Genomic DNA, 15,655 nt, shown 5'->3' with positions numbered 1-15,655 from the left:
TTTTTTAAAACAAAACTAAACACAACACTAAAAATAAAAATAAAACAAAATACTAATTTATCATGACAATACTTCCTTTACTAAATATTTAGTAGCCAGAAAATTGGGCGGAAGAGAAATTTAGGAAGTTTAGAGCTCACAAAGCAAGAATGTTGCGACTTTATTCTCAGGATTTATAAAGGACACCAGATAGCGACACCGCCGGGTGCCCATGAGAGTAGCAGTTCCTTATCACAAGTATAGACAGAACATCCAATTGATAGATTGAAACTGGAGACTAAGTAATTGGTGGCAAGTTTTCCAAAGGATCATGTTTCTTCTAAATGTAAGATCTGCAGCTAAAGCACCTTTTCTCGTAGGACATAAATAAGTCAACCGCCACTGCTGAGTCCTTCTTTAGCACCGTGGTTACGAAGATGAATAAACCCCCAATGCGGTCCATCTATCTGTCCTGTCACCGTAACTAAATTTCCTCAATGACAATAGTGCCGCCGCTCTCTCCTGGCATCTTACATAAGAGCCAGGAAGCCCACAAACGGAAGATCCACGGGTCTAGTAAGCATGCCAAGCGTGGGTTTGATCTCAGGAGCTCCATCACTCGGTTTTGGCCCGACACATTTTGTAAGCTGGTTTTAAATCACATTACCTTGTGTGTGATTGTGTTACAGTAAGCAGCTCTGTGTATTTCTTTTGGAAAAAAAAAACCCATTATCTGCTAAAAATAGTCTCTTCTATTTTCACAAAATAATCTTTTCCTTGCCTCCTCTCCCCGCATAGTTCTTCACACAGCCTCAAATGACTCTTTCTCTTAGAATCTAGAATATTAATGTTCTGTAAGGAAATAAATTGAACCAACCTACAGAATTGAGGTGCCTAGAGAAATTACTGAAATGATGTCCTCTGTCATTGTGCCAGGTATAGTAGAGAGTGTGTAAATAGAGGGGGGTCTGAACTCACAATGCCTGAGCAGATCAGGGTGCTGGAGAGTGAACCCCCAAAACCAACGACCAAGGAATGAAGACACCGCCCTTCCAACAGAGAATGACCAGCAGTCATCCAAACTCAGGCTGCACAGCACTGTGGTCCAGAAAGCTGGAAGACAGAATCGCCTCAGCTGCAGTTTTGCCTTGCTAATTTTTTTCTGCAAATTTACACTCAGCTGTATGTTGTTCGGTTTAATCCCTTTAAAAGTAGAGTTTACTCCCAGCAGATTGTTTTTCTTTCAATAGACCCGTCAATAAAACTCTTAGCATTTGATATGCTCAGTATCAAAGATACAACTTAATTATGTCTATGAACTTAAACTTCTGATTCGCTCTCTTCTTTGTTCGGGAATTGAAGCGAGCTCTTAGGAGAATGGAACCTCTTTCCAGAACCCAATCAAATCTTCATATCAATCAAGAAATTTGACAGTGATTTTAACAGATCTCCCAATTATGAATACAAGCACTTTATTAGAACAATTCCCTTCTGCTATCTCCAACCCTTTAGACATTCTTCCCAGGAGGGTATTTAATATTCAATAAATAAAAATTAGCAAACCATTTTACTATTGCTCATGCAGAAATCATATTTTGAAACAAGCAAAACTAAAAATAAAAAAGTAACTTATCTTCTCACCTAAAACAATAGATATAAAGTATCCAGGGAAAACTTTTGTATAAAATAAAATAAAGCAATAATATTTTGATGGGGTGGGAAAGAAGTTTTTTATTTGCAAGAATGACTTAATATAACTCAGTAAGTTTCCAGTTATTTCAGCTCACAGAAATGATACCTACTTCCTGCTGAAATAAATATCTCATTTGCTCTTTGTAAATCTTCTACTATAAAATTGGCGGTGGGGCGGGGAGGGGAAGCTGGTATAAAACAAGCTTAAAATGTGGGATGTATTTTTAGGTGATTTTGAAAACTTAAAAAAGGAAAAAATTTACAAATCTAAATTTTATAGACTTTTAATCTATTATGAGTTTCCAATGAAAATAAGTGTTCCTTTTTTAATATTTTATTAATTTTAAAATTTTATATGATCATTGTATACATGCTTTCCTGCCTTAAAATGACCTGATAAAATAATTTTATAACTGAGGAAGACTAATATGTTATAATGAAATGTTTGAGTAAACTACGAAAATCTCAGCAAAATAAATAAAATTTTCGGAAGATGGCCTCATTCAAGGACAACTAAGAAGCCTTCAATGTAGAAACTAGCATTTGTCAAATAGGTTTGCAATGAGAGAAATTTAAGACACAATTAGAATACATGCACATTTTAAAAGCACAGTTATAGTCACACGTTTGTTTCCGAGAGAGGCTCCCTTTCCCTCCTTGTTTCCCAGATGACACCCGCTGCCTAGTCTCTAGCGTGGACACTTGCCCCTCATCACCCCTGCAGTCATTTGCACGGGCCTCTTCCCAGCCAAGAGGGCAGGGCAGCTGCGGCCTTCACAGCAGAACTCAGTGCTGCCCCCAATAGGAATGTTAACGCCCAAACCAAGGGCCTTCTCCCAAGCTTTCCTCTGACGTTCCTACCCTCTTCCTCACCAGTGGTTTCTTGCTGGCAGCCCAGGTGAAAATCCACCCAATTCTAAGTTACCTTTTATCTTTTTTGTGTGTGACCACTGGCTATCTTGCCATCAAGTAAATACTGTAAATATATGCCAACTGTTAACAACACTTTTCTTCATTTGAACTCAGTCTGAATCATTATAAATACGTGGTTGGACAAAAGTAGGTTTATAGATGTGAGTATATGAAACACAGAGTTTATTTTGTATTATAATTTATTAATTATTGCATTGTTTATTAGTAGTATGACTATAAACCTACCTTTTCCAACCTTGTAATTGATTTACTTTAAAAGATTCCAAGACCTGAATATAACATCAGATTTTCACTTTCTTCTTTTTTTTTTTCCACTGTGAGTTGTTGGAGCAGTTATGTTACCGTGTTGAATCACACTTCTAAGAAAGCAGCTTCATTCAGGTAAGACATTGCAGAAACCAACTTTGTGGGCATTTTTTCCTGGCTTTGCCAAAGGATTAAATGTCCTTGGGCAAGATATGTAAACATTCCCCTCAAGATTCTTCAACTGAAAATTGGGATACAATTAAACACAAACTTAAAACATAGGCTATGAGAGGTCTAGTCAAAAAATATCCGTGTAAATGACAGTTGAGTACATATTATAACAGAAACTGTCCTTTAAGATTTAACTTGGCTCATGATTCTGGGAACATATAACCTACACTTGTGATTTGTCTTTTAGTTTTAGAACATACCCATTTTATAAAATTTCCATAGAGTTCTTAATTTGAATAAATTCCCTCTCAGTCTCTGGGACAGTCACTATGTAACCATTTAACATATTCTATATTTATTTAAAATATTAAAATGTGTTCCAATGGGACAGAAAGGGGGTGAGTTCCTTCAAGGCAAGCTCCATTGGTGCAGAAGTAGCATTGGACCTGAGTGAGCCCAGTCCTCAGGAGCAAGGATACCACTGTATTCTCAGTCAACTGGGCCTTGATTAAGAAGTATGTGCTTCCACGGGATTCTAAAAAGCGCAGAAGTAACAGACAGACAGACATTTTGGGGCTCCGTGTGAAGAAAACACAGTTAAGGATTATATAATACACCCACATGGTTTCATGTTGGCGTAAATTCATAAAGCTAATTATTGGAAAAGCAACTGTTTCCAAATCATTGCTAACCTTTTATCAGTTTGGCCACGTCAGAGAAAGAGAATGTCACCACACTGGAGTGGCAGCGGGCCACTGTGAAGGGGAAGGGGTCCCCGGGGCCACCTGGAGAAACTCAGATCCCAGGGCGGGGCGTGGAGAGGGCAAGTGGCTGTTGAGCTTCTGTGATGAGACCCAACCTGCATTTACGTCCCCTCTAGTGAAACCTCTCTTCAATAAGAGCCACGCATTCGGTGGTTTGATGGCAGATCTTGAGATTATGTTCAAGTTTATGAGCACCATCGAAAGCTTCGTGTCTGCCTCGGGTCTCCACCAGGCCTAAACTTGGGCTGCAAGGCACATGCAGACCCCCTGAAATGAAACAATTTAACCTCATAAACAGTATGTGAAGAAAACAGAACTTTAAAGAAGATTTTTTTCTCTCTTAATACCATCTTTTGGTTTCCAAGTGTAGTGTTTTCTTCACTTGTGTTTATTGATTGGTCTATTTCCTTTGTGTTGACATGTTTGTGCAGACACATTGCTGAGTCTTCTGCAATCAATGGCATATCCTCGGTGGGAAAGTGCCTGTAGAACAGGTTCGTCATGTGACCAGCACTGCCACCTGCTGGTATTTATCTCAAACTGCAGCTCAGGTTAGTACAGACCCTGTGATTTCATGGAGATTGGCCTGGGAGTCACAAAACCAGACCATTTGAGACTGAATAAGAGTTTTGGAGATTCTTCAGTTATTCATTTGATCCCTTAATTTCTGCGGCTGCACAGAGGGAAAAGAGGGTTTTGCATTAGTAAGATACACAGTATACATTTATTAAAGTAAATGCACAGCTCTTACCCAGAATTGGACTGTCTATTCGCTTAAAAAGATATATTCAAGACATTAAACTCTACGTTATATAAACACTTGAAGAATATTTCGATCCCATCCTTAGTAATTCATAACTCTAGAAAACACACCATATTCAGGCAGATGTGTTGGATAAACTCACATCTAGAGTAACCCTAAGCAGAAGTAGTATTTCATTTTAAAGTTTCAGTTCTATATTTGAATCTAGCCTCAAAGAAGAAGGTACAGAAGAGCACCATCTCCATGCCAGGGCTCGACTGAGCAGGAAGTCTTCGTTGGATGCCCAAACCAGACAGGGACAACTGGGCTAATAAGTTCATAGCAAACGCAACGTGAGTAGCAGAATTGTTTAATGGAAAGAACTTTGTAAGAAGAAATACTATAAACAGCAAAACTTCATAGTAAAGGGGAGATGACCAGCTCTATCTCTTCCGGCCTTGACTTGAAAAGCAGTACAGTTGTTGACTATTTATTAGCAAAGTAGCAACATGAGTTCAAATGTTAATATTTTTTTACTCAAAATCTGTAATGTTTTTTTTAGATCATGTCACACCCAAGTGGTAAAGACCAGCTTTGGAGTAGATGGGTACATTTGTATCAGTTTAATATAATTCTAGAAATTTCCCTTCCGGATCTACTGTAGAACATGCTTCTGATCACCAAGAAAGTATCATACTTCAACCTGACTCATCGAAGTGTTATGTTCTATCACCACACTGAATCTACCGGTCTTATTAGCTCTACTGCAAGGTAGAGCTCTTACAGTGAAAAAGCACATTTTTTCATACTTGATTTGCAAATTACATAAAAACAAGTTTTTTAGATCAAATTAACAGGTTACAGTCCTGTACTAAAACTCTTTGATATCTATTTTTGCTTTAAAATAATGTTATATTACTATTAATGATTCCAGCAGGGGACTTAATCATAAAACAAAACATATTAAAGGATTATTTACGACGTATTTTGTGTCTAGTGTATTTCTAAGAAAAGAATGCTACTTCTCGTAATTTATGTATCAACTCAATAAATACCCACGCATTTGGCTCACTCTCCATTCTAGTGCCAGATTAGGAAAACACTGGTGATTTCACTATGGCTACATTGAAATGTCTCTGTCTTTCAATGCCTCTCTCTCTCGCTCTCTCTCTTTCTGTCATTTGTCTATGATCTATTGTGCTGCTTGAAAATGCCACAAAAATAGCTTTTGCTCAAGCAAAGCCCAGCTTATTGCTTATGGCGACCAAAAGCTTTACTAATTTGACAGAATCTTAGTAACTTCTTGGAAGGGGGTCAGCAGAGATAAAACATTTACAAGGACTTTGAAATGATTATTTTAAGGTGGGCCTTTCAAGGCTCTGTCGAGACGATAGAATTCCTGGTGTAATAACTTGAGGACAGTGGACACCTTGAGGTGAGGGCTTGGGGGTTTTACCCATCTTCAAAAATGATAGTCTTATAATGCTATTTAATGGAAGTTGAACAGTCCTATGTTGTTTAAATAGTTTGAGGGAACATTTCCCAAGCAAACAATAAAAAATATTTGTAATGTTTACTGTTTTGAGGGCAAGGGTTTCTAGAAAAAGCAAAACCATGTTAGTGAAGACAGTGCAGTAGTAAAGTCAGAACAGTAAGTTACACGAGTGTGTTATATGTCTTGTGTCTAACATGGTGGCAGAAAAGCCATAAACTTTGGGGGAAATATTTTTTGCTTGGAAAGTGTTTTTGAAGCAGAGTAATCCTTTTGAATAATGACCTTGAATTAGCTGAAGTGCCCTAAACTACTGCTATATACTTTAGAGTAAAGTATAATGATAGTATATACTATAAAGTTGTAACATAATAGGAAGGAAATTACTTGGGTCAGTTGACAAAGTGGTGTTAAAATATGCCCAGATTATATAAAAACAAATGAAGGGTAGCATAATTGTTTTCTAGAATAAATAAGTTGATTTGCATTCCACAAATGAAAAGTGGAGAGAGGCTAGGACTGAAAATACTGAAAATATCTATGGGTGATGTAGATTTGTAAGATGAAGCAACAAGTCAAATTTAGAAACTCTAATTTTGAAGGAAAGATCCCAAAATCAGTAGCTGCAATTTTTGTTTTATTGCTATATATATAGTAAGTGGTTGGAATCTAAGAAATATTCTAGGAGCTTTGAAAGACTATTTCTTTACACCAATTAAAATCTAGCAAATTGTTCTTTAATAGTCAGTCTGGTTGATTTGGATATCAGATGGCAGCGCCTTTTAAAATGCAAGTAACAAAAAATAAAAGAGTAAAATAAAATACAAGTAATAGACAACTGAAGAAAGGCCAGCAATTTGCTGGGAGGGCAAGGAGCAAGGTGGCAGGAAATGTCAAATGTGAGAGAAGCAAATGAGAAAGCACAGGCATTCAAGTCGCTAGGTTCAGTCATTGCTACTTAGAGAAATGAAACCCAATGTCCAAAATAGCAGGTAAAAATTTGAAAGTAAATGCAAAACTGTCATCATCTCAAAAAAGTGGAATTCATTTTTTTAAGTAAAAAGAGCCTTTATATTTACATAATGGTTATTTTTCCTATGAAAAAAAAAGAAAAAAACAAAATTTCCTTTGATGGCTGTGAGTACTTTTTTCCTCTTGAAAGCAACATGTCAGCCACACCAATGTCTTTAACCAGGAGCCGTAAATTGGACACTATACGGTCTACAAGGTCATGCATGATATATATTGAAAACTAACCCTGTGGGGAAGTTCTCAAATGTCTTATTATAAGAAATAGCTCACAAAAAAGCAGGGTCTGGGAGTTCAAGCTGCAGAGAACTTATAATACAGAATGAGCAGTTACTTGTGTTTGCTGTAAACTCTTTTATTTCATGGATCTCCTGTGCAATGTCCTTTCCAATGGCCACCAAGACCACTTCCTGGCAGAACCATCTCAGCCTACACCCCTTTGGTGCACTTTGAGGTTGCCAAGAAAACGTTTTCTCTGTAGTCTCCCTAATAAGCTGCAAAACTCTGAGTGTCATGGAAATATTTCAGATGTCTAGGCAGAAATTTGTAATTCTAAAAGCTGACATTACCTACCTACCTGAAGTAATGCATTTACTTTTTACATTCATTTTGTGCCCAAGCAAGGGAGCTCCTTCATGTATCCAATGTCTCATATGTAAAAAGCTCATTTGCAAACTAGCAAGCTATTGTTAAGTACATATTTACATTTCTCACCGTACCAGTACTTAAAGTGGAAGGTTACCACAAATGTAGATCACATCAAGGCATTTTAAGGAAGTATTTTAGGGCCACCGTTGAAAGTCAGTGGTAATACCACAGAATTATGGGAGTCTCTGTGGAAACCCCCCTTTCAGCAGAGAAGTTTGGGAGTTTTGCAAATTCTGGAAATAAACAGATGACTTTGTTGGCATTATTAGGCATTCGCATCACACAAAGGAGAAACAATTCAAATATGACTTCCTCAGGGAGAAGAATCAGCAACACTAGAGCTCCTTCTCACCAGAATTATCTATGAAAAACATGTTTTTTCCTGCCTTTGAACTTACAACTCATTAAAATCAAATACCATCAGAGTCGCCCCTAAATTGAAGAGTAGACAAATTTCAAAGATTTGTTTTGCGCAAATAAATGTTCAGTGTTGAGTGCAACATCAAGAGCTTCAAAGTCTCCCTGTTCATCCTCAAATATTTCACAGAGTTTAGCTCCGAGCGCGGCAGAAGCCTCAGACCGGGTTTGCTGGCAGGTTAATCTCGGGTTTGCTGGCAGGAGCTGCTCTATGACAGGAGAGCGGAGATGGTATTTAGCCCAGAGGGTCACAGGTAGAAGCAGGACACCCAGGAATGCAGTCTCAGAACCGGCAAGGAGTCAAGTTCTGAACAAGCCCAGAGACAGGCAGAGAGGTGAGGTGGGACGGAGGAGCACGCTTTGGCTTGAATCTTAGATTGTGTTCAGCACAAGTGCAGAGCATTCTCAGGGAAAAAGCAACAACATCCCCACATCTCTTTTTCTTTGTGGTCAGAAATCCTTCCTCTTCAGAACCCAATGGGGATGTGTTCACACTGGAAGACTGGGCACCACTTTACAAATAGCTAATTATTACCGCTTCCTTTGCTGCTCATTACACTAACATTAGTCATTATAAATACTTTTGGTGTGACATTATTTCCTCTTCTTTGATCTCCAAAGAAAACCCCAAGCGATCTGCCATTTGCCAAACAAACGAGTGAAGGGGATGGATTTATTTTTTCCTCTTTCTGGTTGTTAGTGACTTTAAATGAAGACTCATCAAGTCTGTGAAGAACAAAGTAGACATGGTTACAGTTTGACTGAACTGCATCAAACCTTGATTTATGCCCTGATACTAGTCAAATCGAATCATCATTTCCATTCAGATTCAAGTTATGCCAAATGACAACGTAAACATAATTTAAAATTTCTTTCAGTAGCTGGTATATAAAAGTATTTCCTACGTTTAATAATATTCACAACCTTGTTTCAGTGGTCATGGACATGACTTTTCATGTTACATTTCAGTTCAGTTCACTTTCTCCTCCTTTCACTCCATATCTTGTTCTTGTAATAACAGCGTAAGTTCAAGCCATTGAAACTAGCTCATGGTGTTAGGCAGTTTAAAGGATCTTAGTCTGAGAGTTAAAAAAAACCTAATTTAGAGTCCTTAAATAGTTTTATATCGTGGTCCATTTACTTAAATTAGCTCGATTTTAAAGAAAATGTTGACGTTTAAGCTCCCTTATTCTTGTAAAGGAGGATGCTTTTATTGTTTCTTACACAGATATCAGGAGTTTCATGATACTGTCATAGTAAAAGATACTTTTAGCACGATTTTGTTGATTACTATTACCTGTCTTTTAGAACGGCCTGCTAAGGCTGGCCGCTGGTGGGGAAGGGCTGGTGGGCAGGGCTGAGTGGGGGAGGGATTGAGGAAAAGAAGAGAGGAGAGAAAAAAACTCGTAGACAGGATAACTGTGGTGATTACAGGGTGGAGGGGGTGGGGGATGTGGAGGTGGGTGTGCGGGGGTGAATGGTGATGGATGGAGACTTCACTTGGGGTGGTGAACACACAACACAGTGTACAGGTGACGTGGTGTAGAACTGTGCATCTTAAACCTGTATAATTTTATTAACCAGCATCACTGAAACAAATTCAATACAATATGAACTGCCTGCTACTAACTGCTGTAAATAGAGAATAAAGTTTTCTTATTTAGCTGTAATGTTAAGATACTTACATATTCCCATTATCTGTTAGGCTGGTGCTACCTGTTCTTGTCAGTGAAAAAGTGCATATTATCCTTTTTTATTTAGATTTTTTTGTTTGTTTTATATTAGGAAACCATTGACCAGTAGGCTGCCTGAGCGGCTCCTGCTTTTTTTCAGTTCTAAAGTTTTGGTTGCTCGTTTCAAAATTGAGAGATTTTAAGTATTTAAGCAATGACAGTATGAATTATGGACCAAAATATTGCGTATTCAGGGAAGTTAAACCACTAGACCCCTTTGCCTTTGTATCCCTGACACCAGTGCTAATCCATAGCCCATTAGTTAAAATGTGTTTCATAACAGCACATCAGTGAAGTAGGAGTCAAACACTGTTAAAATGTATGTGTGTGTCCTTTTAAGTTGTACATAATTATGCTGTTCGAAAGCTTCTCGGGCTACTAAAATGTTTATTATTAACATACATTTAAGTGATTATTCCTTGTGTATTCAAACCCATACCTTCCCCTAATGTACTTTTAAGAAGCCTTTGAGTAGATCATCCTTGTTTACCTAACATCTGAGATTTTTTTAATGTCATTTTTATTATGTGCTATTATTTTATTTATTTATTTATTTATTTTTGATTTATTTTTAGAGAGAAGGGAATGGAGGGAGAGAGAGGAAGAGAGGAACACTGACGTGAGAGAGAAACATCGGTCCGTTGCCTCTTGAATGGGCCACCTGGGTCCAAACCCACCGCCCAGACCCGTGTGCTGAGCGGGGATAGAACTGGGAACTTGCGCTTTGTAGTAAGTCACCCAACCAAGCCACAACAGTCAGGGCTATTTTAAATATGTTAACAAAAATTCTGTCTGCTGAGAAAAAATAGAACTAATAGAACACAACACACCATTAAGTACTTATAATAAAAACACTTAAACAAACATGAAACACACATAGCTACTCAATTCACAACAGTCACTTTTCTAGAAAAACAGCTTAATTCCGGTTTAAAGTGCATTAAAGCTACACAGGTAAGTTAGGGTCCCAAATAAAATATACGAATAGGGTTTTATAGTGTAAGTTAATTGCCAAACTATAGATAGGATTTAGTAGTTCATGACAAAAAAGCAATAATGCATTGCCACACTAATTAAATATTTCTTTTCTGAAGGGCATTCTAATTTTGCATATAAAACTCAATGGACATAATCTACTTCCACACGCATAAATACCAACATTTTACTTACTGGAAATCTTAACCTTATTTACAATTTTCAGATTAGTCCCTCTCTTCTAGATAGAGCAGACAGTTCACTCTCCAAGCTCCAATAAGCAATTCTAATGCTTAAATTATAATGATAATCAGAACTGTAAGAAATACTTTCTTGACCTCTTAGATAATTTTATGTCTAACAGGCATCTTAGAAGTCATCGAGGACAGCGACTGTCAACCTGTCCACCGCAGGGCACACATAAACTAATTAGTAAAATCATGAGCCATGCCAAAAAATCTATTATATATTTTTTGACAATCTGACAAAAATAGATGCAATTTTGATTCATTCATACTGGAGGATTACTATTGTGTTGGTCATTGTCATTTTTAAAAAGGATTTCATTTATTTATCTTTAGAGGGGAAGGAAAGGAGAGAGGGAGAGAAATATCAATGTGTGGTTGCTTCTTGTGTGTCCCCTGCTGGGAACTGGCCTGCAACCCAGGCATGTGCCCTGACTGGGAATCAAACCGCGATTCTCTGGTTCGCAGGCCCGTGTTCAATCCACTGAGCTACACCAGCCAGGGCCATTGTCATTTTTTAAAAATTGGCCATGTAAGGGGAAAAAGGTCAGTGCCTCTAACTAAATAATCAGGCCTTATATGTTTTAAAAATGCTTGTGGCACCCAGGTTGACGATTGTTGAGCTCTGCCCACCAACCTCTTTTTGAATTAATTGGTATGAGGACCCCGATATAGAGTCACCCAGTCTTGATGGGGACATTTCCAGTGGCTGGATCACACAAATCATTAACTCCATAATCATTTATTCATTTCCTTATTCATTTAGCTGGTACATATTGAGTATCTGCTGTTTACCTGCCAATATACTTGACACTGATTAAACAAAGTTGAATAAATGTGGAGAAACATGAACACAATTTTTTGCTTTGCTTTGTTGTGATTAAGCGTATATATCTTCTTGCCATTTCTGTCTTTTCCTTATTATAAAAATAGTGGCTGTGAAGAATAATTCCAATAATTCTTTGTCATACATATATTTGGGGGAAAAAAAGAAAAGGTAAAAAGAAACAAAAGTAAAAAAATGTTTTCCAAGAGATAGTCCTACAAATACTTGTCTAGTCATGACACTCCATTAGTTTCTCTCTGAAAACGTGCACAAGAAACATATATGCATAACCTTACATTTCCAGGTTAAAATATTTGCAATAATGGTTCCCCATAAAGTTATCATATTTAAAATTACCTTTTGTTTGTAAATGACTGTAGTATGTTTTAAAACATGGTAGTCAGGACTAAAAAAGTGGCTCTTATCTTCTAGGTAGCCAAAACTTAGCATATAGATTTCCAGACGTATACTAACCAAACAAGTGCTTCCGTACCCCTGTGCGTTTTGAACACTAGGAGTTCAGTTTAGACCGATGTGGTCTCAGTAGGGGGAGCAGCCAGTCACACTACTGACTCATACTGAATTCGTTCTGGACCAGTAAAGTGCTATGTCTCACTCCTAAGGACAAGTGCTAAGCTAGGATTTTTCTTCGCATTTTTAGGGCACATTTTTCTTTGTCCTTTCTACATTTCATTCCATTGTTTTAATCTCGTCATTTTAGCTTGCTTAATTTTTGAATCATGGGTTTTTCACTGGATGTATAGTTAACCATGCCTCCTTTATCCAAATGATTTTTGAATTTGATATCCTCTATATCTTCAAGTTATTGATTTAAAAAATGTGAACTCAGTCAGAACCATGAAAAAAGACTTCAGAAGAAAACAGATAATGAAGCAATAATATTATTATTGATTCTTCAACTTGACAAAGAACTTCACCTGCTAATGAGCCTACAGCCAATCCTTTTTGTTTCACAAACCACAAGAATACCTTACTCTCCACATTATTCAATCTTCATATTAAAGGGATATGAAGATTGATAAATCATTATTGTTATTATTTTACTTCCATTTCTCAAGTGTTAATAGATCACATCTTTGATGATCTCTTCTGGAATTTTATCAGGGATATGTCTCTGTTTTATTTTCTTCTTTACCATTTATTTACAATTGGTCTAATTTGATATGAAATGATTTTTATAATAAAGCACATGTTTAGATTTAGATGGGTTTTTTGTAACTGGGAGATAGAATTAGATCATCTAATCCAACCCCATTTTAAAAATGAACAAATTGAGGCAGGGAGAAATACATTTATATCAGTGTAAATCTAATTATGCGTTTCATTAAGTGAGGTCCTTCCCCATTTGCCAAGGACAATCCTAATTTACTTGAGGAAGTTAACTCCCAAGTTGAAGATACCCACAGCATTTCCTGATATGTCTTTTCATTATTACAAAGTTGAGCATATTTCATAACTGCAGCCAAGGGAGTTTATGATTGGCCTGACTCCATCTACTCCATATAACTTACATTAATAAAAATTATTGTTAGATGACGAAGGGATAAATTAAATACCACCACTGCATTAAGTATAATATACCCAACTGTTGACCTTACATCTATTACTGAAGGACAGACCAAAAAAAAAAAAAAAAGACAAAGATTTTTGTGATTCAAGCTGAAGGGCAGACCCAATGTTACTAATGTTTCTCTGATGAAAACTTGTTATAGAAAATTTTATCTAGATTTTATCTAGAAATAATTCAAATTTCACAGGCCTGTTTTCAGAGGTTTCAAATGAATATTAAGTACATTTTTAACAATCAAAACGAAAAACCTGTGGCAATTTATTGTTGTCTTTTTCAATTAAGTTACACTTCCATCAGCTACAAAGACCTAGAATATTAATGTGGTCCATTAAAAATAAAATAAAGTATGAGAAAATAAAGTAAATAAAGACACAACCCTCCGCATGTGAATTCTCTTCTTGCTCTTTGTATCTGGAGAAGGACTGTCCTCAGCGAACGCCGAGCTCAGTGTTGCTTGGGCCAGATCTACTGAAGCAAAGCAGAGGACTGAGGCTGTGTTTTCATTCCCAGTTAATCCAGACAGTTATTCCTGGGAGCTTGGAAACTGCAAGCTTCTTCTTTGCTTTGATTACCCATGAAAATGGTTTGAAAAAGTGTAATGTGTTTAGAGCAGAGAGTAGCATTCTGGCTGTCAGAGAAGGAGGCTCTCGGGGCCTTGAGAGAAAGAGACTAATACACAATAATAACAAATAGTGGTCATTGAGCTCAAGCCTGGTTCTGAGCATTTTCTATGAATTAATTCATTTAACCCTTTTGGTTCACTGAGCCTTGCAGGATTGTCCTCATTTACGGATGAGGGAATTGAGACACAGAGAGCTAAAGACCCTGCCTAAGGTCACAGCAGGTGGCAGAGCTGGGTATAAACCCAGATAATCAGACAAGTCCATAGTCAACTTTCTTATCCAATGTACAAGAGTAGATGAGACATCTAATGTAGAGGGTAAGGTGAAAAGTAGGTATACAGTTGTGAGCACACGAAACAGAGTTTATTCTTGTGTTGTTATTATTTAATTATTATATTATTTTCCATGTGAACAACTGTATATTTTATATAGTGAGCATTTCTTTTTCTCTGACGCTACCTCCTATTTTTACTGAGGGTACTTAAACACACACACACACATATATATATATACACAGAAGTTTATATTTTAGGTTGCCAAGTTTGTGAGTCTTTTCCTTATTGTTTTCTCTTTTATTGCTTATGAGGGTTTTTATATTTCTAAAAATTTCTTGTGTATTTTTCTGATAACATAACTTTATTCAATTTGGAATATATGATATATGACTGGTAAATTTATTTTTGTTGCACAAGATAATAACCAAATTTTCAAACCCTATATTAAATGACTTTTCCCATTCATACTTTTCCTACTATTTTAAAAGATTATGCTATCATTCTCTAAGTGGGTTTGTACACATAGGTCTGTTTTCTTAATTTATTCCCTAGTACTGACAATCTTCTTTTTTCTTATAACAAAATCCTACTTAAAACAGCAAATGAGCATTGACTGAGTCACTCCTACAACTTGGTGATACGCTTGTTAGATCTTTAAGGGCCAGCTCCTTACCTTTACCTCCCAGTCTTGTGTTCCTCAAAAACTTCTTTGAATTTGCCTAATATGTAATGCAGATATTTGTGTATATTCCTTTGCCTATGTTTTCTAAACTCATTCTTCCAGATGAAGCTTAAAATCTTCTTGTCAAATACTTTTAAAAAACATGCTAATTTTTTAAATTGAGTCAAATTGATCAATTCAGGGAGACTAGCCAATTCTATTATATTGAACTCTTTTAACCTAGCACAAGGCATTGGTTCATTTGTTACACCTTTGTTTATGCTCTTGAATATAATTTTACGGTTTTCTTTCTACAGAACTCACACTTTTCTCACCAAGTTTATTCCAAACTAATTTAATATGTGCGCTACTAGTGCCATTGGGCATTTCAAACTGTCTATTGCTGATTTTTAAAGAAAGTTTTATCTGATTTTATTTTATATAGTAAACTGGCTGATGTCACTTATCAGTTTGTCAATTGATTTTTTGTCTTTTTGAGGAATGATTTCTTTTTTCTTTCCCAGTAATTCTACACTTATGCATGAGTATTTATTTGGTATTCCATCCATCAGGACTTCCAATTTGGGTTGAACAGTGAAACTGGTGAAGGTAT

Source organism: Sturnira hondurensis, unplaced genomic scaffold, assembly GCF_014824575.4.
Source record: "Sturnira hondurensis isolate 20B ecotype Veracruz unplaced genomic scaffold, ASM1482457v3 Scaffold0008640, whole genome shotgun sequence".
NCBI lineage: Eukaryota > Metazoa > Chordata > Mammalia > Chiroptera > Phyllostomidae > Sturnira > Sturnira hondurensis.
The sequence above is the reverse complement of the archived record's forward strand: the minus strand, read 5'-3'. Positions refer to the sequence as shown.